This window comes from Aquarana catesbeiana, linkage group LG01 (genome assembly GCF_042186555.1).
Source record: "Aquarana catesbeiana isolate 2022-GZ linkage group LG01, ASM4218655v1, whole genome shotgun sequence".
NCBI lineage: Eukaryota > Metazoa > Chordata > Amphibia > Anura > Ranidae > Aquarana > Aquarana catesbeiana.
In genome coordinates this window covers 657,083,955-657,108,778 of record NC_133324.1, presented here as the reverse complement: position 1 = coordinate 657,108,778, position 24,824 = coordinate 657,083,955, and positions in this window count along the sequence as shown.

Here is a 24,824-nt window from a genome sequence, read left to right as displayed (position 1 = left end):
AAAAAGGATTCGGAAAAAAGATGGGTTAACATAGAACACTATTTGAGTAACACAGATTTAGGACGGAGTATTTGGAACCCTCCAAAGTATAGAGCACTGGGCACAAACACAGCAGAATTGACACGGAACACGCTCAAACATTGGGATTCAGAATAAGTGGACACATAATTCGCCTCTGATTTATATGAAAGATAATTTATTTTTTGAACCAGGGATGAGGGAGGTGGGAGGGAATTGGTTAAAAGAGGAAGGAATCCAATTAAAAAACTTTTTAAATAAAGGGAGACTACGCACGTTTGCAGAGTTAAGGGCAGAACCAGGGCGGTGGGTGATTGATGTGTGGAGGTATCTCCAGCTTTCGCATTTTATTGAAAAATTACCGAAACCACTCAGAAGCGAGGAGGACTATAGACCATTCGAGCGGCTCTGTGTGAGGGAGCATGCGGGTGGTGCTATAGCACAAATTTATAGGATCTTGGGCGAGGGGTCGGAGCTGGAGGCGCCTCCTTACATCAAAAAGTGGGAGCGGGAATTGAGGTCACAATGCAGTAAATCCACGTTGGATAAGATATTGAAGCTGGTACATTTTGCAGCACTTGACACTAGGAGAATTGAAACTCATTACAAGTGTCTTGCAAGATGGTATGCCACTCCAGACAAGTTAAACAAAATCGATAGTACTAAATCTGATTCATGCTGGAGGGGGGTGTATTAGTTTGGGAACAATGGCCCACATATGGTGGGAGTGTCCCCATATAAAAATCTTCTGGGAAAAAATCATAATATTGGTTAAGGAAATAACAGGGGAAGCCATCGCAGAAGATCCGTGGGTGTGTTTATTCCACGGTACGGCAAAGTCGTTGAAGGGATACCGATCTTCAATTGTTCCTATATTGCTGGATGCAGCCAAGAAGCAGATAGCAATAAAATTTGCGGGACCCGGCTAGCCCAAACATCCGTGATTGGCTCTTCTGTATTAACGAGGTGTACAATGTGGAAAGTATGGCCAGTAGGGGAGGGGCACCTGAGGAGGGAGAGGCTCGGGCGGGCAAATGGGCAGGATGGCAAAAGTATAAAAAGACCTGGAGCTATCTGGAGGAGGTCATAAACGTAGCATAAAGGATGGGCGAACTAGATAATAATGCGGGGATCAGAGGTGCAAGATGTCACCCTCTATAACCTTCTGCAGGATTGGGGTGGGTGGGTGGGGGGAGGGTGGGTTGAATGATAGTAATATGTTTGACTTGGTCAATGAACTTTGTAAGTTCTTGTTTTTTGTATTGGTTTGGTTTTGTATGGATAAAATATTAAATAAAGTATTTAAAAAAAAAAAAAAAAAAGAATATTTTGCTGATGAGTAGTGCCCGGGTAGCGAAATGATTTACTACATGATATGATTTTAATGTGATAATGGATGTAATATTTGCCTGTTCTACTGTATATGTATTCGAACTTGTCTTATGATGGAATAAATAAAATAATGATTCCAAACCCGAACTGTCTGGGTGAATCCTGGACAGATGGCTACCCTAGCAGCAGCCATCTTTAGGGATACCACTTTGCAATGCTTGGCCATGCAGTGTCTCTCCAGTGCAGAGGGAGTCATCTTGGCTGGGTCAGGGTCGATCTTGGAAGGATAGTGATTATTTGCTCTAACAAAGGAAGGAGAAGGATGGTTGGTAGGCTGCTGAAAGGAAAGGAGAAGACAGTCTTAAAGTTGGAGAGGTGTGGAAAAAGATTGGGCTGCTGACTGAATGAACTTCTGCCATAACTAACTACAATCAGAACTGATAAGGAAGAAAGGGCTTTAGGCATAGAGCCTTGGAACTTTAAAGGTGTCAGTGTTCAAACAATTTTTAAACCATATTAGGATAAAAGAGAAATTGTATTACAATTTATTTAAAAAAGCCTATTTAGAGGCCACATATAATACAGTAATTTCCAAAAGATTAATTTATAAAATACAGCAACAATTTATGATACAGATACCACTTGTTTTCTCAACATGTTTCGCTCTGTGGAGCTTCTTCAGGAGACCGTGTGGTACCATTAATAAAACTGGAATTTACATAAAGAAAGAAAAATAATCAATACAATATAAGATGATTATTTGAACAAATATTCATAATGAAGAGAATTCTTATAAGCCGTATAACAAATTTGCAAATTTGTAAGATATTATATGAAACACATATGGATCTATATTGATATATTTCAATTATTCAATTTAAATTGGTGTTTAGTTGATAAACTAAAATCAAGCAAAGTTATATACCTTATCTAGAAAAAGAATTTATATCAAGAAAGTTACAAATTGAAGCTGAAGATCACCAGGTAATGAAAAGGTTAATCAATGGAGTAGCCCTCTCTCATTATATTCCTGAGTCGTCGGTAAACTTGCAGAGGTAATACTTATATAGTCAAAATTAATAGTATTCTAACTGAAAAAGACAGGACAAAAATGATTGAAGAGATATATTTGTATGTTTAAAAAAATCTGATTGATTGTTCTCAATCGAGAAATCATTATATTGAGAATATTTAGTTAATTTTACCTTGGATGTACTTTAAACGATAGAATCAATGTTGATAATACAAGACATCCTGGGTGTTAAATTGAACAGGAGCACCGTCATAGGATGTAAGGAGAAAAAACCTTCCATGTAGCAAAGATGTTGGGGAAGGTCTGGAGAGGGAGGAATCAGGATCAGCCTGCACCTAAATCCAGCACCTAAACCACAAAGCTAGCAAAATAAATAAATTAAAGTAAATTTAAATTTAGCCAATGATGGCAGAGGGGGGGGGGGGGTATTGGATAAGAAAAATCCGAAAGTTACCATACATGAAGCAGCCTACCTTGCAGAGGTGTTACCGAGGATTAAATGAACCGGGAAGGAAAGATCCTTCCCTCCTTACTCTGTGGTGTCCAGCAGAGAAATGACGGGGAGCGAGGAAAAATCTCCCTGTTTAAGTATTAGACTCCAGAGCGGCCGGTGTCTGATGTCACCGCCGCTCCGCGGACAGTGCAGAAGGTATCACTGCGCATGCACTCACATCGAGACGGCCAACGTCAGGAACTGCCTGAACGTGCAGTCGCTGGTGGCCATCCTTAAAATTACTTTGCCCTCACATGGTGGGAGGGGGGCTGAGGCAGCTCAGAAGGAAGTGAACGGAACTGATAAAAACAACAGCCGTTATTACAATCCTCGGGCAAGCCAGATTGAAAATAAAAGTTGTATTGGAGAATGTGGGGCACATTGCAGGGAACCATGGAGGCATTTGGAGAAGGGGTCATTGATTAAGAACCACATCAGACAAATGCCTGGGTGTCCGTACAAGTTAAAAAAGAAAAAGCGATCCAGGATAGAGTGAGGGCTAAACATGGAGTACATTTTCCTAATGTAGAAATTCTCATATAGTTCATAGAAATGTCAACTAATGATGGCATAAATCAATACTAAATATAATAATATTGAAAGATATATTGAAAGATCAATAAAAATTAATTAGATAATATAATATACTTGATAAACAGAATTATGGCAAGGTTAAATAACAGAAGAAAAAAAAAAAAAAAAAAAAGGTTGTTAGAGAAAGGGCTTGTAACTTAGGGCATTATTTAGACCCGGGTCTTTTAGAGCATCTAAATTTGAGATCCATTTTGCCTCCCGCTGTAATAAAATTTGATCATAGTTGCCTCCCCTTTCACCTGGGGGAACATGTTCTAAGGCTACAAAATGCATCATAGTGTCATCAAATTGATGAAAAAGGCCCATGTAGCGGCTGATGAGTGTCTCCATCCTTTTTTTGCATACAAGGGAGACATGATCTCTTATTCAATGAAAAAATGGGCGTTTTGTTTTGCCCACATATAAAGCATTACAGCCACAGGTCATTCAGTAGACAATGCCAACTGACTGACATGTGACTGAAAATTTAGGAGAATACGAACGGCCATTGGGAAGGGCAATGTTACGTGTTACATGAATGTACCTACAAAAACCACATTTGTGGCATGGTCTTGTACCTCTATTTGCATTGGTGGTGATAAGGGATGGATCATAGTGACTGTGAACAATTTTATCCTTTATGGACCGTGATCGTCTAAAAGTTATTTCGGGGTAGTTTTTTAAATGTTTAGAGACACGTTGATCCCCCATTAGGAGGTACCAGTATTTCTGCATTAGTTCTCGTATTTGTTTATGTTGTCCTGAGAATCTGGTGATCATTCTCAGTTCAGAAGAAGATGTAGGAGTTGAGTGACCATGAATAAGGTCCGATCTATTGTGTTTTTTAGCCCTGACATAATCCTTTTTCAGACTTTTGTTGCTATATCCACGAATCTTGAGGTGATGTTGTAGGGCCTTGGCTTCATTTTCAAAGTGATTATTAGTACTGCAATTTCTTCTGAGGCGAAGATATTGCCCATAAGGGATATTCATTTTTAATGATGGGGGATGAGAGCTAGTGGCATGGAGAAGGGAGTTACCCGCCGATGGCTTGCGATATAAAGTAGTGCCTAAAGTTCTATCATCGTTGACAAAAATTTGAATGTCTAGGAAGGTCAGCCTCTCCTGGCTCGCTTCCATAGTAAAGTTGAGGTTATATTGATTAACCTTTAAACTTTCAAAAAACAGGAGTAGGTCAGCGTGGCTCCCCGTCCAGACGAAGAAAATATCGTCTGTATATCGTCTCCAAATTGGTATCCGTTCAAAGAAATATTGCATATTGTCATCAAAAGACAAATCCCGCTCCCACCACCCCAGATACAGGTTTGCATAGGAAGGAGCACATTTGGTTCCCATGGCTACACCCTGTATCTGGAGGTAATGGGAGCGTTCAAAAATGACGACATTGTTGTGCAAAATAAATCGCAAAAGATCAAGGATAAATTGGTTATAGGCCGGAGATGACTCACTGTTTAGAGAAATAAAGCCCTCCACAACTCCAACCCCCTTGGTATGAAGAAGCTCCTGAAGAAGCTCCACAGAGCGAAACATGTTGAGAAAACAAGTGGTATCTGTATCATAAATTGTTGTTGTATTTTATAAATTAATCTTTTGGAAATTACTGTATTATATGTGGCCTCTAAATAGGCTTTTTTAAATAAATTGTAATAAAATTTCTCTTTTATCCTAATATGGTTTAAAAATTCTTTGAACACTGACACCTTTAAAGTCCCAAGGCTCTATGCCTAAAGCCCTTTCTTCCTTATCAGTTTTTGCATGGGATGTGGTGTTTTAAATGTTGGTCTTTCTTGTTTTCATCCTTTATCATAACTACAATCAGAAGAGACTACTCATTGCGTATTGTTAATTGTGATTTGGATGCCTGGTGTGATCAGACTGTACTAGAAAACACTCTCACTGCTTGTATGAAAGTAAAAGAGGGACTGTTTTAACAAGACTGAAAGAGAGAGTGAGATCACAGCAGCTTCTATCTCAGTCTGATTTGAACTGAACTTTAGCTGAATGTGCACTTGTCCGGAGACCCAGAAGGGCGGTGCCCTGGGTCTGGTAAGAGACAACCTAAGCTGTTATCTGTTGGGAACTGTTGTGCTTTCTTTAAGGGCCCCAACTTTGCTGGCCACTGTTTTTTTTCTTTATTCACTGGCCATGTGACAAAACTGGGCCTGCTATAGCAACGTATGACTGTCTTTATATACTGTCACTAGGTAAATACAGTTCAGTTCTGTTAATTACTGCTATTCCGAATGCTGTATGTGTTTAACCATATCTCTCAAAGTAACACTATTGTCTAATTGATTGTTTGTAAAGGTACACTTGCTAATTCTCTGCTCTTTTAGCCCAAATTTTTGGCTGAATTCGGACCTGAAACGAACCAGAAGATGCACAGGACTCCTGTGCAATTTGCACCGGATCCACCCTGGAGATGTGTGAACCGGCTCCATAGAGAGCTGGTCACAATCTCCTGATTCGCAATAGGCTTTGCTTGGCCTAATAAATTCTTTGAAATACCTCAAGGTGTGTCGGTAAGTGCTGGGTGAGCGAGGAGTGTTATCTACAGTTGTGCAGAGAAATAACAAAACAATTCAGCAGCTCCTCTGGAGGTAGTGCTACATATGTAAAAATGCCATTATTCTATTCATTTATTGATGTGAATTTGGCTTAAAGTTATGCTAAACATACAATGTTTAAAGGATAAGTTCACCTGTGTGCAGACAGGTACAGAAGAGCAGAAAGAATCAGTACCCTCACGGTTCATTGAGAAGTACAAGCTGTCTGCTGCTGCAGCCGACGGTATCTATAGTTCATTCATTCACATAAAACTGTGAATGATTGATGCAGCCAGGGTTGGCCCAAGACATTGTGCTGCCTGGGTCCAAGAATGAAATGCTGCCCCCCCCAAAAAAATCATGCCCACCAAAATGCCCCCACATCCATTATTTTATATCATGGCAATTAAAACTAAAATTAAATGTATCAGGAAGTTAGATTTACATGGAACAGTGGTGGTGGGTTTCATCCAATGCAGCTATGGTGGTGGTGGGGGGTTCAATCAGAGGCAGATGTGGTGGTGGGGAGGGGGGGGGGTTTAGTCAGAGGCAGTGGTGGTGGGGATGGGATCAATGGCACTGGCACTTACTTGCTTACAGTGTCAGTCGTGCCTCCAGCGATGCCTTTTCCAACATGGCGTCTCTGTTCACAGCAGAAAGCTCCTCCTCTTCACGCTGTTGGCTGTCAGCTGATTTTCTCCTGCAGTTTCTGCCTCTTGTCCTGACATGGCATTTCTCTGCAGTAATGGGGGGAGCCGCGGAGAGGATGGGCGGGCAGTCCGCTGCGTGGGTATGGCAGCGAGCCAAGTGCTTTGCCCGCCCACGCCTGTCACCTCTAACAGAAGCGGCGCTAAGCTCCCTCACAGTGGGATAAGTGGTGGAGCGGGCTGGCGGGCGGGAGTTCTGCCACTGTCTTGGCTGTCAGTTTCCTGCCCCTCTGAAAGTGTCGCCCAGGTCCCATGGTCCCACCGGGACCCATGGTAGGGCCGGCCCTGGAAGCAGCTGTGTGGGTGGAGCCCTACACAGCCACACTATTTTTACAAAATTACAGCAGGTGCAGGGAGAAGATCCCCCCCGCCCACTGTCACAGGTGTATGGGAGCATCTTACATATTACACCCTAAATAAGGGTGTAACATGTAATATGCTCCTAAAGGTGAGCTTATCCTTTAATTGCCATGATCCCTTTTATTTATGAATAAAGATCATGCCGCTGTATTTCATTTATTCTAAAAAATCTGAGTACCTTATTTAATTACTGTTCAGCGTCACATGATGTTCCTCAGGTCTTTTGCATCCTCAGGGAAAGATCTGAGGCAGAAGTGTCTAGTACTCTGCTGATGTATGCTCTATATGAGGATATCTAGACTATGAATCTGTGTCTGCACAGCGCTAATTGGTGCTGTGCCAGTCATATGACAAGAAAAATGTCTTTCAGAAGTGAAGATCAAAATAAATAATTAAAGTGGATGTAAACCCTCTCCTATATCCAGTGAAGTGAATAGCCTCAGATGATACACAGAGATGAAACAAATCTCCCTACATACGTTTTACATGTATATCTGCTGTCTTCAGCTTTCTACTGTATATTCTTTTAGAAAGTGAGCATTGTGTTAGAATTTTTTTCTTCCTCTTTCAGCAGTGGGAGGGGAGTCATGGCATACACTGTGTGACAGCGGATTGGAGAAAAGGCACACAACCACGCCCCCCAACATAGGCAGAGGAAGAAAGAAACATGCAGAGCTGTGCTGTAAATAGACAAGCTCTCTGCTAATCTATTTATAGCAACCTCCCCGACACAAATTTTCAGCTGCTTTTATCTCCCATGTCGGAGAGCTTGTCAAAAGTTATCATGCTGATAACAGAAGAACAGAGCAGCAGAAAGACACTGGACTTAGGGCTTTGGAGAGAGATAAGTAAGCACTGCAGATATATGTGCCCGGGTCAAATTTCATGAATCGGGTTTACATCCACTTTAAAGCAAAAGTATAGCCAAACTTTTTTGGCAGAAGCCCACTGTCGGCTGATGTCACAGATGTCACACAATTTGGTCAGGATCCACCCAGAAGCCTGGACTGGCAACTGGCTCAACCTCTCAACGATCTGCTGAGAGTCTGAGCCAGCTCCTCCTGCCCCCTCCACAGCCCAGCGCTCCAGTGAGCGATGGAGGGGAGAGCAGAGAGCCGCTGGCAGACAGTCATAGCTCTCTGCTCAGAGCAGATGGGGAGAACTGAATTATCAGAAGTGTTTGATGGCTCAGTTCTTACTACAGAGCCAGTAGAGGACAGATGCAACATCAGATCAATGCTGCATCCACCAGGTGAAAATAAACATTTTTTTTCCAAAGCAGTCCTTCTCTTTTAATGGCAAAAAGTGTTTTAAACATTATTACAAATCTATATTTCAAAGCAAATGTTTATTTTTTTGCAATAACATGGTGTAGGCAGAGTTTAAGTTAAAGTGGATGTAAACCCACTCTCATCAATTCTTAAATTACTTCCATAGTGCTGATCTATAAGGATATACATGCCTCCTGCATGTATCCTTACCTGTCAAATATCTCCCTTTTAGCTGTTTGGAGCCCTGCAATACTCCAGATTCTGTGGGCATGTCTGTTGTCCAGTGCTCGGTGGGTGGAGTCGTGATGTGAGTAGACTCCCGCCCATCTCTATACTCCCCTTGGCCAGGCATCGATAATTCTTACACTGAACTTCTGCTGGTCTTGTGGATTATGCCCATGATCACTAACTTCCAGTCAAAACCCAGGAAAGTCATCACATGACTTCAGGATGCCCAATCATGCTGAGGTGTGGAGCAGCCAATCCTGGGAGAGCTGGAGAAGAAAGGAGGGAGGATGTGAAGTACACAGAATGCTTCTCTCACACTAGTGCATGAGATAAGAAAATGACCTGTCACTCACAGCAAGGGGGAAGAAACAGACACCTATTGTGTCTGTTTTTATCTTACTGAAGAAAGATAAGAGGATTGCTCAGAGCTGAATTAACTCTGAATTAACTCTTCGTGGGCACAGATGAAATGACATTTCTGTCAATCACAGGCTGTGTCACACCCCTCCAGCCTGTGTCTATGGTGTGTATGTGCTAGGACTAACAGGGAAGTGAAGCCTGTATCAATCAACATCTTATATCTCGCCCCCCATAGTGTTTAGCAATACGAGTACATCCAGAAGGAGGAAGAGAGGGGACTGTCATTTACCACTGCATATACACCCACATGCGTGACTCTATAGTCATGCGGACTGTGCAGATAAGGAAGAGGAGGAAATGAAAAGATTAGGAGGGAACTGACACTGGAGCATGCTCAGTAGATGTGGCAATGGCTGGTCTAAACAATCTCAGCCTGCAACGGGGACACAGACGAGAGAGGGACAGTGAACAGCACGATCAACCAGCTTTTGTGCAATGTACACAAAACGATGGTTCTAGTGACAAAGTGAGTATGCACACAATGTAATATAGCATGTATTGACAGTTTATAATGATTTGGGTTTTATGACACTTTTAAAAAGTCATGGCAAAGAAAGGTAAATTTGGTGCAGAAAAGTGAATATTATGAAGACAAAAAGTCCCATAATTTGTTTACATTTTGTCATCAAAAGACAACATTAGGTCCAAGCTACAAACTTTCACTTGAGACCACTTAAAGATGATTCAGAGCAGTAATAGAAAAGATAATTTACCTATCAAATTCACATGTTGCTGATCTTTTATCACCTGTAGGGGTCCATTCACACGCATAGATGTATTAATGCACACAGTTCTGTGTGTTTAGGGTTTTTGAACTAAACCCAAAAACACAAGCTTAATACAACCTTTGATGTGCTGGCTGCATTGATTTCTTTTTTTTTTCAGGTTTTCTTTCTTTATGTTCACCTGGTAGTTCTGCCAATAACACACTTTCTGTCTTTGTGTTACAACACTCACTCATTAGGCTGTATCCATGGAGAACCGCCTTGTCACCCTAAGCCAGGACTACACAAACCTCCACTTCTCCATAACATAGAGGGGAGGGGTTCTGTAGATCTCAGAGTTAACTGGGAGCATTGTAACTGACAAGACTGAAAGGAAAGGGGAAAGAGGTTTCTAAGAAGCCCCCTTTCCTCATGGGATAACGGTAGGAGGCATTCTCAAGGTTCCCCTCTGCGAGCCTGTGGCACACAGTGAAGCCTTAGTTAGGTACAGGGTTGTGAGTTCAGGTGACCAATAGGGGTACAGGTATATGATGATATCACTTAGAATGTTCCAGAACCCCTGAACAGGGCTATAAAAATGGGTTTCCATGGCTGAGGGCTCAGTCACCTCAGAAGGCACAGCTGTGGTGCACTAGGGGTTCAATTCATTGAGCAAACAGCGCCTTTAGAGGCAGAAGATGAGCATTCTGAGATGCCTCATCGAGCAAGCTGGCGAGGAGGGAGGAGAAGACTGGGTCCGCCACTGTCTCGACTTACCGAGGAATTTGGGTCAAGCTGAGCCAAGAGAAGAGGATGTCGCCGCTGCTGCTTCCACCACTGCCGCCAAAGTAGGAGCTCAGGCTGGAGTGGAGGAAGGATGGAGCATCCCATCACGGCAGGAGGAAGAGGATCCAGAGCACAGGGGGTAAGGCATCATCATCACCAGCAGAGCGGAGGGGCTGACGAAGAGGAGGCGCATTCCGCGCAAAAGGCACTCCCAATCTCCTCCGCGCAGATCATCAGTAGGGAGCACTGGGCGGTCGCAGCTGCGCAAGCGCCAGGCTCTGGCAAGGAGGGGCTAGAGGCAGAGCCATGTCACTGCAGCCATCTTGCTGAAAACTTGAGGAGTCACCTAGGCAACAGAGAAAGCCAGAAGACTCCGGATCTGACAGCGGAGCGTTTGCTGACATATCCAGACCCCTGCAGAATGCAGTGCCCCAAGAGCAAGTACAGCAACAAGGGGGCCTCAACATACCAGTGGACGGTGCTCAGCCGCAGCAGAGGGGAGATGTCCAGCTGGACCTAGGGCCAGGTGAGTTGCCTGCAATGACACTACTGACTACTTTATTGGATTCGTTATCTAAATTATCAAAAAATTTACGTAACAAAAACTAGGCTAGTGGGACTGCTAGAGAGAGTGGGGACAATAATATGAATAGTTCTGTTGCTATGGTTTGGGCGCCACCTGCTGCCCCTTCAGTTAATTGCACCCAGTCAATAGCATCCAGTGCAGAGTTATCTTCTGCAGCTGTTCCGGTTAGTCTCAGTAATGCTAGGATGCAAAATATTTCAGAGATTTGACTTAAAGAAACATTGCCTATTGAAGTTTCTCCTCTTGGTTATCATCTCACCATCCGTGTTAAAGAAAAAATATGGAGAGGGGAATATGTGGACATTTTGTCCCTCTTACCATCCACTAAAGAGTTTATGGCTAAACTAGAGAAGAGTGATAAAGAAGAAGATAGGAGAAGGCCTTTGGCAAAGTCATTTTAATAACTGGCTTCAGGCTTTCTGTATCTTCAGTAGTGTTGCTGTGCGAAAAGTGTCCAAGTAAGGGTTCTTGTCTTTTCCAGCACATTGACATAATTCTGGAAGCGTATAAAAATTTTCTTGTTTCTGCATGGTTTTCGTACGATGAGTCCTTCCGACAAAAACTCGCGGTGCACCCCAGTTTGAAATGGGGAGTAAAAAATATAGAATTATGGCTAAATCTTTTTCTTCCCTGAAGATCAGCATTCGGCAAGTGGTCAGCCAATGTGGCATCCACGTCAACACCCAGGTACAGAAAAGGAATCTGCTTTAATTTCAATGACGGGCGTTGCAAGTGGCCAAACTCTTGCAAATGCAGGCATGAATGTGCCTTTTGTGCAGGAGGCCATCCAGTCAGCAAATGCTTTAAAAAGATGTCCGCTGCCAACCAATAACATGGCAGAGAGGTGTTACCAAAGGACAGCCACCCCAGTGAGGTGGCTAGAAATTCTTCCCTGGTTATGGGTATATCCAGACAGGCAGAAAGCTCTAATGTTAACTGAAGGTTTTAGGGACAGTTTCCGATTGCCAATTTTTTATGGCAAGGGTTGTATGTTAGTAAAAAAATTTAAGTCAGTTGATAATTTGCATGAAGTTGTCAGAGACAGAATTTTAAAAGAGGTACAAGAAGGGAGGTTTGAGGGCCCCTCCCCTCCTCCTCAATTTGTTAATTTTAGAATTTCCCCCTTAGGTATAGTTCTTAAGAAGGAGCCAAACTCCTTTTAGATTAATCCATCACCATTCCTTCCCAGTAGGTAATTCATTGAATGACCACGTTTCGGAAGATATGGCTTCTGTGAAGTATGCTTCTCATGGGGATGCTTTACAGAAACTTAGGCAATGGGGAGAAGGGGCACTTTTAGCAAAAGCGGATGTAAATTCGGCTTTCAGGCTTCTTCCCATTCATCCAGATTGTTTTAGTTCCTTGAGTTTTTTCTTTGAAAATACGTTTCATTTTGATACGTTTTTACCCATGGGTAAGACATGTGGGAAAGACATGTGGCGGGAAAGAATAATAACATGGCGGATTTATTATCTCGCTTACAGATGGACCGGTTTTTCAGTCTTTTGCCAGAAGCGGATATAGTTGGGAAAGAGTGTCCATACCATCTTTGGGATCTCACTTGAGTCTGATTTTGGAAAATATTAAGAATTCTGTAGCTCCTGCAACATGGGCTGGATATTAGGCGGCCTGGTATATGAGGTTATCTCTTTTGGCTTCCCTAAACGAGGCATGTGATTCCTTTTCGGAAAGTTTGGTCCTTTTATTTTTGGATCATTATATTCATGGTCACATATTAACAAAGATATTTCAGGGATTTCTTTCTTTTTCAAGTTATAGAATTTGCCCCCATGTTCCAGTTTTTTCTCGGTAAGACAGGCCCTAAAGGGTTACAAAAAAGGGAATTTCAATATAGATAAAAGGAAGCCAATCACTCTGGATATTTTGATAAAGTTATGTGATACTACGGTTCAGGTTTGTTTTTCTAGTTTCAAATCTGTGTTATTTAAAGCAGTTTTTTCCAAAAATTTATTTGCGGCACTCAGGATCTCTAAGTTGGTCCCTAGTAGTAAAAAGGTAAGTGTGGTTTACTAATGTCAGATACAGTGATTAAAGGTGATCAATTGGGAATTCTCATTAGGCAATCTAAGACGGACCAGTTAAGGAAGGGTAGTTGGGTTTATCTTTATGCCTGTAGTGGCTCCTCAATTTGCCCAATCGGTCAGTTATCAGAATATTTGGGGATTAGGCCTAATTCAGAGTAATTTTTGTTTCTGCACACGGATGGTTCACCACTCACGAAATTCCAATTTCTCAGTGTTTTTAAGAAATGCCTTTTTTGCTTTAAATCTGCAGGAACATTTTACTTCACATTCTTCCAGGATTGGGGTGGTCACTGAGGCATCCAGAGTTGGTTTAGAGTCTTTTGTAATTAAATCAGTTGGAAGATGGAGGTCTAATAGTTATCAGATATATGTCAGACCTAATTCTTGCATTTGACTTGTTTCAGATAATGTGCAAGTAATATGGAGTAATATGGATTCTTGGCCACTCATTTGTGTTTTGGGCCCAGTGCTGAGCAGCCGTCAGAGTATATACAGAAAATGTAAGTTTTGATCCTGCTAGTTTTAGGATTTTCTGGAGCGGAAGGAAAGGGATGGTTTGGTCTGATCTTTGTTTTGAGTTAGGTCAGTTACATCAATTTCTCCCTCCACATGATATTCTAATCATTTATTTAGGGGGAAATGATATAGGACAAGCCAAAACATTAGATTTAATTTTTAATATAAATAATGACCTCACCCGCTTAAAATTATCATTTTACCACACTTCTATTGCTTGGAGGGAGGGTTTCCCGGTTTATATAGGGACAACGGAATACACCTGTCGGACAGAGGGCTGGATATTTTCAATGCCGATTTACAGTCTTGCATTGAGCAGGCCGTGGTGCGAGGTGGTGACAGGTGGGTTTAGTCCCACCTGTCTTTTGGGAAGTTTAAAAGAGTGTGCAAATATTGCTGATACAGCTTGAGCCATGGTGGCTAAGCTCCTTCTTCTATGTGGGAGATCTATAAGGACGCCTCTTATAACACAGGTGGACACTGATAAGAGGTAATGAAGGGGGAGTGGGGTGCTCAGGAGCTTGTCTCCCATGGTTGAGATGCAAGACCTTTCATTCTAAAAACTGAAAAGAATTTGTTTTCCCTAGTCTAAATTCCTATGGTATATTTGCAGCTGACTGCCATCCACCCAGAATTGAAAACTGAAAAGAATTTGTTTTCCCCAGTCTAAATTGCTATGGTATGTTTTCAGCTGACTGCCATCCACCCAGAATTGAAAACTGAAAAGAATTTGTTTTCCCTAGTCTAAATTCCTATGGTATGTTTGCAGCTCACTGCCATCCACCCAGAATTGAAAACTGAAAAGAATTTGTTTTCCCTAGTCTAAATTCCTATGGTATGTTTGCAGCTGACTGCCATTCACCCAGAATTGAAAACTGAAAAGAATTTGTTTTCCCTAGTCTAAATTCCTATGGTATGTTTGCAGCTGACTGCCATCCCCCCAAAAACTGAAACACTGCTATCTGCTTTGCTTATGTGTCTTAATAATTGCTGGTATGTTATTTTTGCTTAACAGTCTGTAGACCTGTCCACATTACAATGCTTTATTATCTCCCTTGTCTTACCCAGAATTTTAGCCCGTTAACTTTAGTACCCTCTTGCTAGTCTGTTCCTGGGTTAAGAATTTTGCCCTGTTAACCAGCCAACCAGCTCTTTCTCAAAGTGGGGCGATTTCTATAAGTGGAAAGCACTTCTGATTCTGCACTTCAGCGAAAGCACAAAGCAAATGAACACAAAAAAACTTTGAAAAACACCAGACAGACATCAGGTGACCTTGTTTATCCCTTTAGCTCTTTCTCCTTGTAACATGGACTCTCTCCCACTCCTTTTGACAGCTCTGTCCTCTATCCTTAAACTATCTCTCCTTCACCCCTCTTCTCCCCCCACAGCATATATATATCACCCTCACTTCTGTCCTCTCCTTATTACTGCACCCACCAACTCCTGCTAATTCTAAATCCACACACACTAAAAATCTCTAAGACCCTGGGCCATGTCCCTTCATATAAATCCCACTCCCATATTACCTCCCTCACTCTCCTGCTTCTCCTAACCTCTGGAGATATATCCCCAAACCCTGGGCCTCCATCATTTAACTGTACCCCATGCACCCATCACCCTGCACCCTCCGGTAGCAGCCGCAATCAACACAATTTAGTTCCCATTTCTATTCTTCCTAAGACCAGACTCCCTGTCTCTAGTGCCATTTGGAACTCCCGCTCTGTCTGCAACAAACTCACCTCTCTCCATTACCTCTTTATTGCCAACTCATTTAACCTACTCGCCATTACCGAAACCTGGCTCCACAAATCTGACACTGCGTCTTCTGCTGCCCTATCCCATGGTAGTCTTCTCTGGACTCACTCCCCCAGATCCAGTGGACGTAAGGGAGGAGGCGTCGGAATCCTTCTAGCCCCGCATAGCACCTTTCAGGTACTACACCCTCCTCCCTCTCTGTCACTCTCCTCTTTCGAAGCACACTACATTCGTCTTTTCACTCCAGTTTCTCTAAGGATAGCTGTGATCTACCGGCCCCCTGGACCAGTATCAACCTTTCTTGAAGACTTCTCTGCCTGGCTACCCTACTTTCTTTCTTCTGAAATCCCCACAATCATTCTCGGAGACTTCAACATCCCTATTAATACTAACACCCCTGCCACTTCCAAACTTCTCAGCCTAACATCCTCCTTTGACCTGAAGCAATGGATACATGCTCCTACTCACTCCGAAGGCAATACCCTTGACCTCGTTTTCTCTCACCTTTGCACACCATGCATTCTCTCTAACTATCCATTCCCTCTCTCTGATCACCACCTTATTAGTTTCACTCTCTCCCTTTCCTCCACCTCCTCTCCCTCCAACCACCTAAAAGTTACCCGCAGAAACCTACGTCATCTCAACCCTTCTCTTCTCTACTCTGCTATCAACAACTTCTACGACAAAATCTCACCCCTATCCTGCACCAATCTAGCCACTTCTGTCTACAACACCTCACTTCTAGCCTCACTGGACTCAATGGCTCCCCTCACTACACACAGAATAAGGCCCCGACCCCTTCAACCTTGGCAAACAGATGATACTAGAAGTCTGAAAAAATGTAGTCATGCTCACGAGCGCCAGTGGCGTAAGACTAAGTCTCAGAGAGATTTCAACCAATATAAATCTGCCCTCCAAAAATACAATTCCAGCCTCCTCACTGCCAAGTAGACCTACTTTATCACTCTCATTAGCAGCTTATCATCCCGTCCCCGTCAACTCTTCTCTGCCTTCAACTCTCTACTTCGTCCTCCACCTGCCAACTCACTCACTGCCCAGGAGATCGCCAATCACTTCTAACAGAAGATTGATACAATTCGTGAGGAGATCTCTACTGTTCCGATACCCTCCACGCTTCACACTTCATGTCCACAGGCACAATCATTAACTTCCCTCTTTAAACCCCACCACTATAGACGAGGTTGCTAAACTACTTGCTAATGTCCACCTTACCACCTGCCCTCTGGATCCTGTTCCCTCACAAATGCTACGTTCATCCTCTGGCTCTATGCTACACTCTCTAACCCACATCTTCAATCTCTCTCTCTCTCTTCTGACATCTTCCCCAACTCTCTAAAACATGCACTTGTCAGACCCATACTTAAAAAGCCCTTACTGGACCCATCCAATCTTAATAACCTACGCCCCATCTCCTTGCTCCCCTTCTTATCCAAACTCCTTGAACGTCTGGTCTACAACTGACTGAGCGTCCACCTCGCTGATAATAGCCTTCTTGATCCCCTTCAGTCTGGATTTCGTCAACACTCCACAGAAACTGCTCTTCTAAAACTAACGATCTACTAACGGCCAAAACCAATCGACACTATTCTGTACTCCTACTCCTGGACCTCTCTGCTGCCTTTGATATGGTCGACCACCCCCTCCTCCTCAAAAACTCCACGACTTTGGTCTCCATGACTATAATCTTCGCTGGTTCTCTCCCTACATATCTAACCGCACCTTTAGCGTTTCCTACAACTCTACTTCCTCTTCTCCTCTTCCTTTCTCAGTTGGGGTCCCCCAAGGTTCTGTTCTTGGACCTCTCCTATTTTCAATCTACACCTCCTCCCTGGGTCAGCTGATAGCATCCCATGGCTTCCAATACCACCTTTATGCTGACGACACCCAAATCTATTTCTCTACCCCTCAGCTAACTCCCTCTGTCTCCTAATTTACTATCAGATATATCAGTCTGGATGTCACACCACTTCCTCAAACTCAATCTATCCAAAACCGAACTTAAAATTTTTCCTCCCCCATATGCCCCTTCCCCTGATCTCTCAGTTAAAATCGATGGCACAACTATAAGCCCATCCCACATGCCAAGGTTCTAGGTGTAGTCCTGGACTCTGAACTTTCCTTCAAGCACCAAGTCCAATCACTGTCCAACTCCTGCCGCCTCAACCACCGCAACATCTCCAAAATACGCCCCTTTCTAACCAATGACACAACAAAGCTCGTAATTCACTCGCTGGTCATTTCTCGCCTCGACTACTGCAACTCCCTTCTCATTGGTTTACCTCTACATAGTCTATCACCTCTTCAATCCATCATGAATGCTGCTGCCAGACTCATCCATCTTACCAATCGCTCTGTCTCTGCTACCCCTCTCTGTCAATCCCTCCACTGGCTTCCAGTCAGCCAAAGAATTAAATTCGAAATACTAACAACTACGTACAAAGCCATCCACAATTTAGCCCCTAGCTACATCGCTAGCCTAGTCTCTAAATACCAACCTACTCGTTCTCTTCATTCTTCTTAACACCTTCTGCTCTCTAGCTCCCTCATCACCTCCTCCCATGCTTGCCTCCAGGACTTTTCCAAAGCCTCTCCAATCCTATGGAATGCCTTACCCCAATCTGTCCGCTTATCTCCTACTCTATTAGCTTTTAGACGATCCCTGAAAACCCTTCTCTTCAGAGAAGCCTACCCTACCCACACCTAACAACTGTTTTTTAATTTTCTCCATTAGCTCACCCCCCACAGTTATTACCTTTTGTTTCCACTTGACCCTCCCCTCTAGATTGTAAGCTCTAACGAGCAGGACCCTCTGATTCCTCCTGTATTGATTTGTATTGTAAGTGTACTGTCTGCCCTCATGTTGTAAAGCTCTGCGCAAACTGTTGGCGCTATATAAATCCTGTTTATTAATAATAATAATAATAATAATAATAATTCTATGAATAGTGTATGACCAGAGGCGGCTCTAGGCTTTTTGAGGCCTTAGGCAAAACTTAGACATGAGGCCCCACTAATGCCCATCAGCTACGCAGCAAGCCTTTCCAGCTTGAGATCCTCATGCGGTGGATGGGAGGGGTACCGTGTGAGGAGGCAACGTCAATCCTCATTGACTGATGGGTGGAGTTCCAGAAGTACTAGGTTACGCGAGAGGTGAGTGTGACATGGCTCTTAACGCTGCCTGCCCACAGTAGTATTAAGGTGTCCTGTCACCTCTAAAATAAAGTCACCCTGCAAATAAGCTGTTTGGTTGCCACAAGGACTGCTTAAATGAGACAGGGCTCTTAAGGCTGCCTGAGCACAGCATTATTTAGGCCCCCTGTCCCTCAAAACTGGGGTGATGTGTGTAGCACTACCTTGAAGGAGCTGGTTGGTAATTTTGGGTTCCCTGTTCTGCGCCTCAACTCCAAGAATACCCTCAGCCCCTCTGACACAGCTGGTTGATTGAATCATTACAGACACACATAGCAAAACCAGCATATAGTACTTTTCACCTTACTGTAGGATCTAGGCAATAAAGGAACACATACCTGCTTAGTGGTAGACACTATTTGACTATCATTAAAAACTTGCATAAATGACAATTAAAGTGCAGTTCACTAAGCAGAGAATAAAGGTAAACAAATATATCTATATAAGCAGCTCTATGTCAATAGCAGAAAAATCAATACGAGAATAGGTAAATCAATATTTAGCAACACAATTGTACTCTAAACGTGTCTAAAGGATTAGCATTTTCCTAGTGGTTTTTCAGTGCACTCTAAGAAATGAGAGAAGGTGGTGTACTCCTTTAAATAGCAACAACAAACTGGGCCCCGCAAGGATTTTTTGTCTACTTAGGAGAAGGTGCATTTTGCCGCCCCTTGCCCCCTCCCCCCACCGTCAGGGCCACCGTCTTTAATATTGATTGGACCCTGGGCAAACATTTTCTTGCCCCCCCTTCCTTTCTCAGACATACAAACAAATAGCAAGTAGACTCAAAATCAGTTTACTGCAGCAGATCACGTAGCGATTGCAATTGGTTGCCAGAGGTTACAGCCTATCATTACCACTCACTGACTAGTTGCTAGAGGTTGCGGCACATAATTTCTGCTTGCTGATTGGTTGCTAGAGGTTACAGCACATCATTACAGCTCACTGGTTGCTAGAGATTACAGCACATCATTACAACTCACTAATTGGTTGCTAGGGGTTACAGCACATCATTACCACACACTGATTGGTTGCTAGAGATGCTGTTCACTGATTGGTTGCTACAGGTTACTACTCATCATTACGACTTACTGAGCAGTGGAGCAATCCCAAATGATGGAGCAAGTAAAGTGGCACATTAATACACATACTACAGGAGAGGGTCAGAGACTGCAGACATGATACAGGAGAGGGTCAGAGACTGCAGACATGATACAGGAGAGGGCATAGGCGTGCCCACGGGGTGTGCCGGGTGTGCCCAGGCACACCCTAATCATCCCTGTGCTCTCATTGTGCTAGTTGTGACTGCTGCGAGCGGCGAGCCTGCAACATCGTCTGTGTAGCAGTAGCTCATATCATATTCACTACTGGCCTGGGTTGGTCCGGGCAAGCAAAAACATCTGTGTGCTGCACTACTGCGAGTGGAAGGTGATGCCAGGGACTAGAGAGTCGCTGGGACCACAGCTGTGGCAGAGTGATCCAGCCGCATTTGCCGATGGGTCTTCTATAGTTCCGGCAGCGCAGGTCCCGCAGGCGGCGGAGTGATATACATCTGCACTCCGCCCCCCCTCCGGCCTCCTCTCTCTCCCTTGGAAGAAGCAACGGAGCCTCAGCCTGGATAGCGGCAGGCGGGTGGCTCAGTGAGGTGAGCAGTGCCAGTGAGACAGAACTGAGCAGGGCAGGCAGCCAGACACGATGGACCAAAGATAAAAAGGCAACTCCATATGAACCCTGCCTGACTTGTCAGCAAAAAAGTAAGTGTGTATTATATATATATATATATATATATATATATATATATATATATATCTATAATTTTTTTTAAATGTCATTTTTCTTAAATTGTGCTCACACGTGTTAAAATAACGCTTTGATAATGTTATTTTATTTTAATGTGTGAGAACAATTAAAAAAAATGACATTTAAAAATCAACTTAACCACGACCTTTGGAAGATTTTCCCTCTTCATGACCAGGCCATTTTTTGCTATTTAACTTCGCTACTGACAATTGCGCAGCCATGCAATACTTTGCCCAAATTATTTTATATCATTTTTTTCATGCAAATAGAGCTTTCTTTTGGTCATATTTGATCCCCACCAGGTTTTTTATTTTTTGCTAAACACAAAAAGAATGAAACATTTAAAAAAAAAAAACATATTTTCTACTTACTACTGTTACGGGTTACTGTTACAAAACCTATCCAATAAAATCAATTTTCTTCAAAAATTTAGGCCAAAATGTATTCTACTACATGTCTTTGGTATAAAAAAAAATCCTAAGTGTATATTAACTACTTCCTGTATGCCCACAGCCCCAATATATGGCAGACAGGAAGCAGTGCCAATGTGGGGTAACGTACCTGTATGTCAGCCCACATTGGAGGCTCCTGCGCGGCTCACAGTGGGCGCACCTGGAAGCCCTGTGATCAGTGTGTGGCCTGTACACAGTGAATCCCAATACCGCTGGACTTGTACCGTGTGACTACTGTGTCCAATCAGAGCATCCTGATCACCATACCAGCGTCCTGATCACTGCCATACCCCATACCAGCATTATGATCAATTGCAATATATATATATATATAGTATACCATAGTTTGTAGACTGTATAACTTTCACACAGATCAAATCTGGAGAGATCTATTGTTGCTGGGGGGGGGCGTCTATTGTTGCTGGGAGGGATCTATTGTTCCTGGGAAGATCTATTGTTGCTGGTGAATCTATAGTTGCCGTGAGGGATTTATTGTTGCTGGGGAGATGTCTTGTTCCTGGGGGATCTATTGTTGCTGGGGATATATATATATATATATATATATATATATATATATATATATATATATATATATACACATACACATACACATACAGACGCACGTGTGTTTGAGCTTTGGTTTGAGGTGCACACCCTAATACTACACGAGCTGGTCAGAGATTGCGAGCATACTACAGGAGCTGGTCAGAGACTGCAGACATACTACAGGAGATGGTCAGAGACTGCAGACATACTACAGGAGATGGTCAGAAACTGCAGACATTGTACAGGAGATGGTCAGAGACTGCAGAAATACTACAGGAGATGGTCAGAGACAGCAGGCATACTACAGGAGACAGTCTGAGACTGCGGGCATACTACAGGATAGGGTCAGAGACTGCAGGCCTACTACTGGAGACGGTCAGAGACTGCAGGCCTACTACTGGAGACGGTCAGAGACTGCAGGCCTACTACTGGAGACAGGCAGAGACTGCGGGCATACTACAGGAGACGGTCAGAGACTGTGGGCATACTACAGGAGATGGTCAGAGACTGTGGGCATACTACAGGAGAGGTTCAGAGACTGCGGGCATACTACAGGAGATGGTCAGAGACTGCGGGCATACTACAGGAGACAGTCAGAGACTGCGGGCATACTACAGGAGATGGTCAGAGACTGCGTGGATCCTATGGATGTTCCTATGGATGGCAGTAGATAATGGCCGACTGGCCCTCTCACCTGACCCAGCGATACAGCAACAACAGTTCCTGTGATCAGGAGTCAGCTCACTCTGGATTGCCAGTGGCAACTTTGCAGGGTAGCACCCAGATCTGTATTCTGGCAATGACTCAATTTCTTTCTTCACCAGGGATGGTGCTAGGCTGTGTGGCTTTCTCTCTGGCACAGGGCAGTGCGGTTCTCTCTCTCTCTTAGCACTGTCCTTTCCCTTAGCACTGTCCTTTCCCTCTGGAGTCCTGGGTGCACTTCCCTGAAAGCTTTTCCAGGTTCCTGGCTCTCTCTCTCCCTCCCATTCAGCTGGGCATGCTGTGGGCTGCTGTTTCTGGGTTACAATGGGGCTGCCACCAGTCCTCGGGACTACATGTCCCACAATCCTCTTCTCTGCTCCTTTTTTATAGTATTTCTCCCCTGACCAATATGTAGGAGGGGGAAGAAACACAGCAGCTGCGGGCTCTTCTTCCCCCCCCTCCTCCTCGCGCTGCTGTACTCGTGAGCGGCACTTACCAGCACAGCAGCGCGAGGAGAAGAGGGAGGGAAGAAGAGCCCGCAGCTGCTGTCTCTCCACAAAGAGACACAGGCACTCCGATCTCCTGCTGTTCTGCTCTCCTCCTCTGACAGGTGGAAGGAAGGGGGATGGGCAGGAAACACAGAGAGCCTTCTTCCCATTGCTAACAGTTGCGGTGGCACAGTCTCTCCTCCTCTGACCCGCTCCTGTCAGTTGCCGGTGGAGAGAGCAAGCGGGATGGGATCCGTGGCACCCGCTACATGCACTAGGCAAATTAGGCAGCCGCAAGGCCCCTGTGATTGCGAGGCCTAAGGCGACCGCCTAATTTGCCTAATTAGAGAGTCGCCCTTGTATAGGACCCACTGATAATGGGGTACTTTGACACAGTAGTGGGCTTAGCACTATATGGCCATATGGTGTAACCAAATCCCCATATTTTTGAATATGTTCAGGTGTTTTAAATAGCCTTCCAGGATTTAAATGTAATTTTTGCATGTGTGCGCTGTAATATATTTTGTTCTCTTTGAGGTCTTATAGCAGCACCATCTTGAATGTAAACACATTTTAGGGTGTGCCCCACAAGTTTGTTGTTTGTATATTGTAAGAGTCCTGACCAGATCCCTTGGGCCGGAGCACCCCATCCCCCCTTCATTACCTGTTATTAGTGTCCACCTGTGTTATTGGAGGAGTCCTTATGGATCTCCCACATAGAAGAGTTTGTCTCCCATGGTTGAGATGCAGGACCTTTCATTCTATGAATAGTGTAGGACCCACTGATAATGGGGTACTTTGACGCAGTAGTGGGCTTAGCACTATATGGCCATATGGTGTAACCAAATCCCCATATTTTTGAATATGTTCAGGTGTTTTAGATATCCTTGCAGGATTTAAATGTGATTTTTGTATGTGTGCGCTGTAATATATTTTGTTCTGTTTGCGGTCTTATAGCAGCACCATCTTCTATGTAAACGCATTTTTAGGGTGTGCCCCCCAAGTCTGTTGTTTGTATATTGTAAGGGTCCTGACCAGATCCCTTGGGCCGGAGCACCCCATCCCCCCCTTTATTACCTCTTATTAGTGTCCACCTGTGTTATAGGAGGAGTCTTATAGATCTCCCACATAGAAGAGTTTGTCTCCCATGGTTGTGATGCAGGACCTTTCATTCTAGGAATAGTATACGACCCACTGATAATGGGGTACTTTGATGCAGTAGTGGGCTTAGCACTATATGACCAAATGTAACCAAATCCCCATATTTTTGAATATGTTCAGGTGTTTTTAATAGCCTTGCAGGATTTAAATGTCATATTTGTATGTGTGCGCTGTAATATATTTTGTTGTGCTTATAGGCATGGACACTTGATGCATAGACACATGATTGCTTACTTGCATAAACACATCTTGCATACATGCTTACTAGCATAAAAACGCTTGTTTACATAAACTTGAACTGCATACATGTGTGTTTTTTTGCATTAAATTGCATACATATGTGCTTATTACATTAAACTGTATAGATATGTATTTTTTTGCATTATACTGCATACATAAATGCATGAACAGCGACAATACTTGTATACCTGCATGTTTGCATACCTGAGTACCTGCATACTTACATACCTACAGGGTTGTATATCGGTAGACCAACATTGTCTAGGCCTGCAGCCTTGTGGAACTGCGTATTCGTTTGTCTACTTTATTATGTACCTGTAATGCCCCGTACACACGGTCGGATTTTCCAATGGAAAATGTCCGATCGGAGCGTGTTGTCGGAAATTCCGACCGTGTGTGGACTCCATCGGACATTTTCCATCGTATTTTCCGACACACAAAGTTTGAGAGCAGGATATAAAATTTTCCGACAACAAAATCCGTTGTCGGAATTTCCGATCGTGTGTACACAAATCCGAAAGTGCCACGCATGCTCAGAATAAATAAAGAGATGAAAGCTATTGGCCACTGCCCCGTTTATAGTCCCGACATACGTGTTTTACGTCACTGCGTTTAGAACGATCTGATTTTCCGACAACTTTGTGTGACCGTGTGTATACAAGACAAGTTTGAGCCAACATCCGTCGGAAAAAATCCTAGGATATTGTTGTCGGAATGTCCGAACAAAGTCCGACCGTGTGTACGGGGCATTAGACTAGCTAAATCCAGAAGGGTGAGGCAGGTACATCGCCCTCAGGTTCAGTGGTCTGGCAATGTGCATGTCTCCTGTTG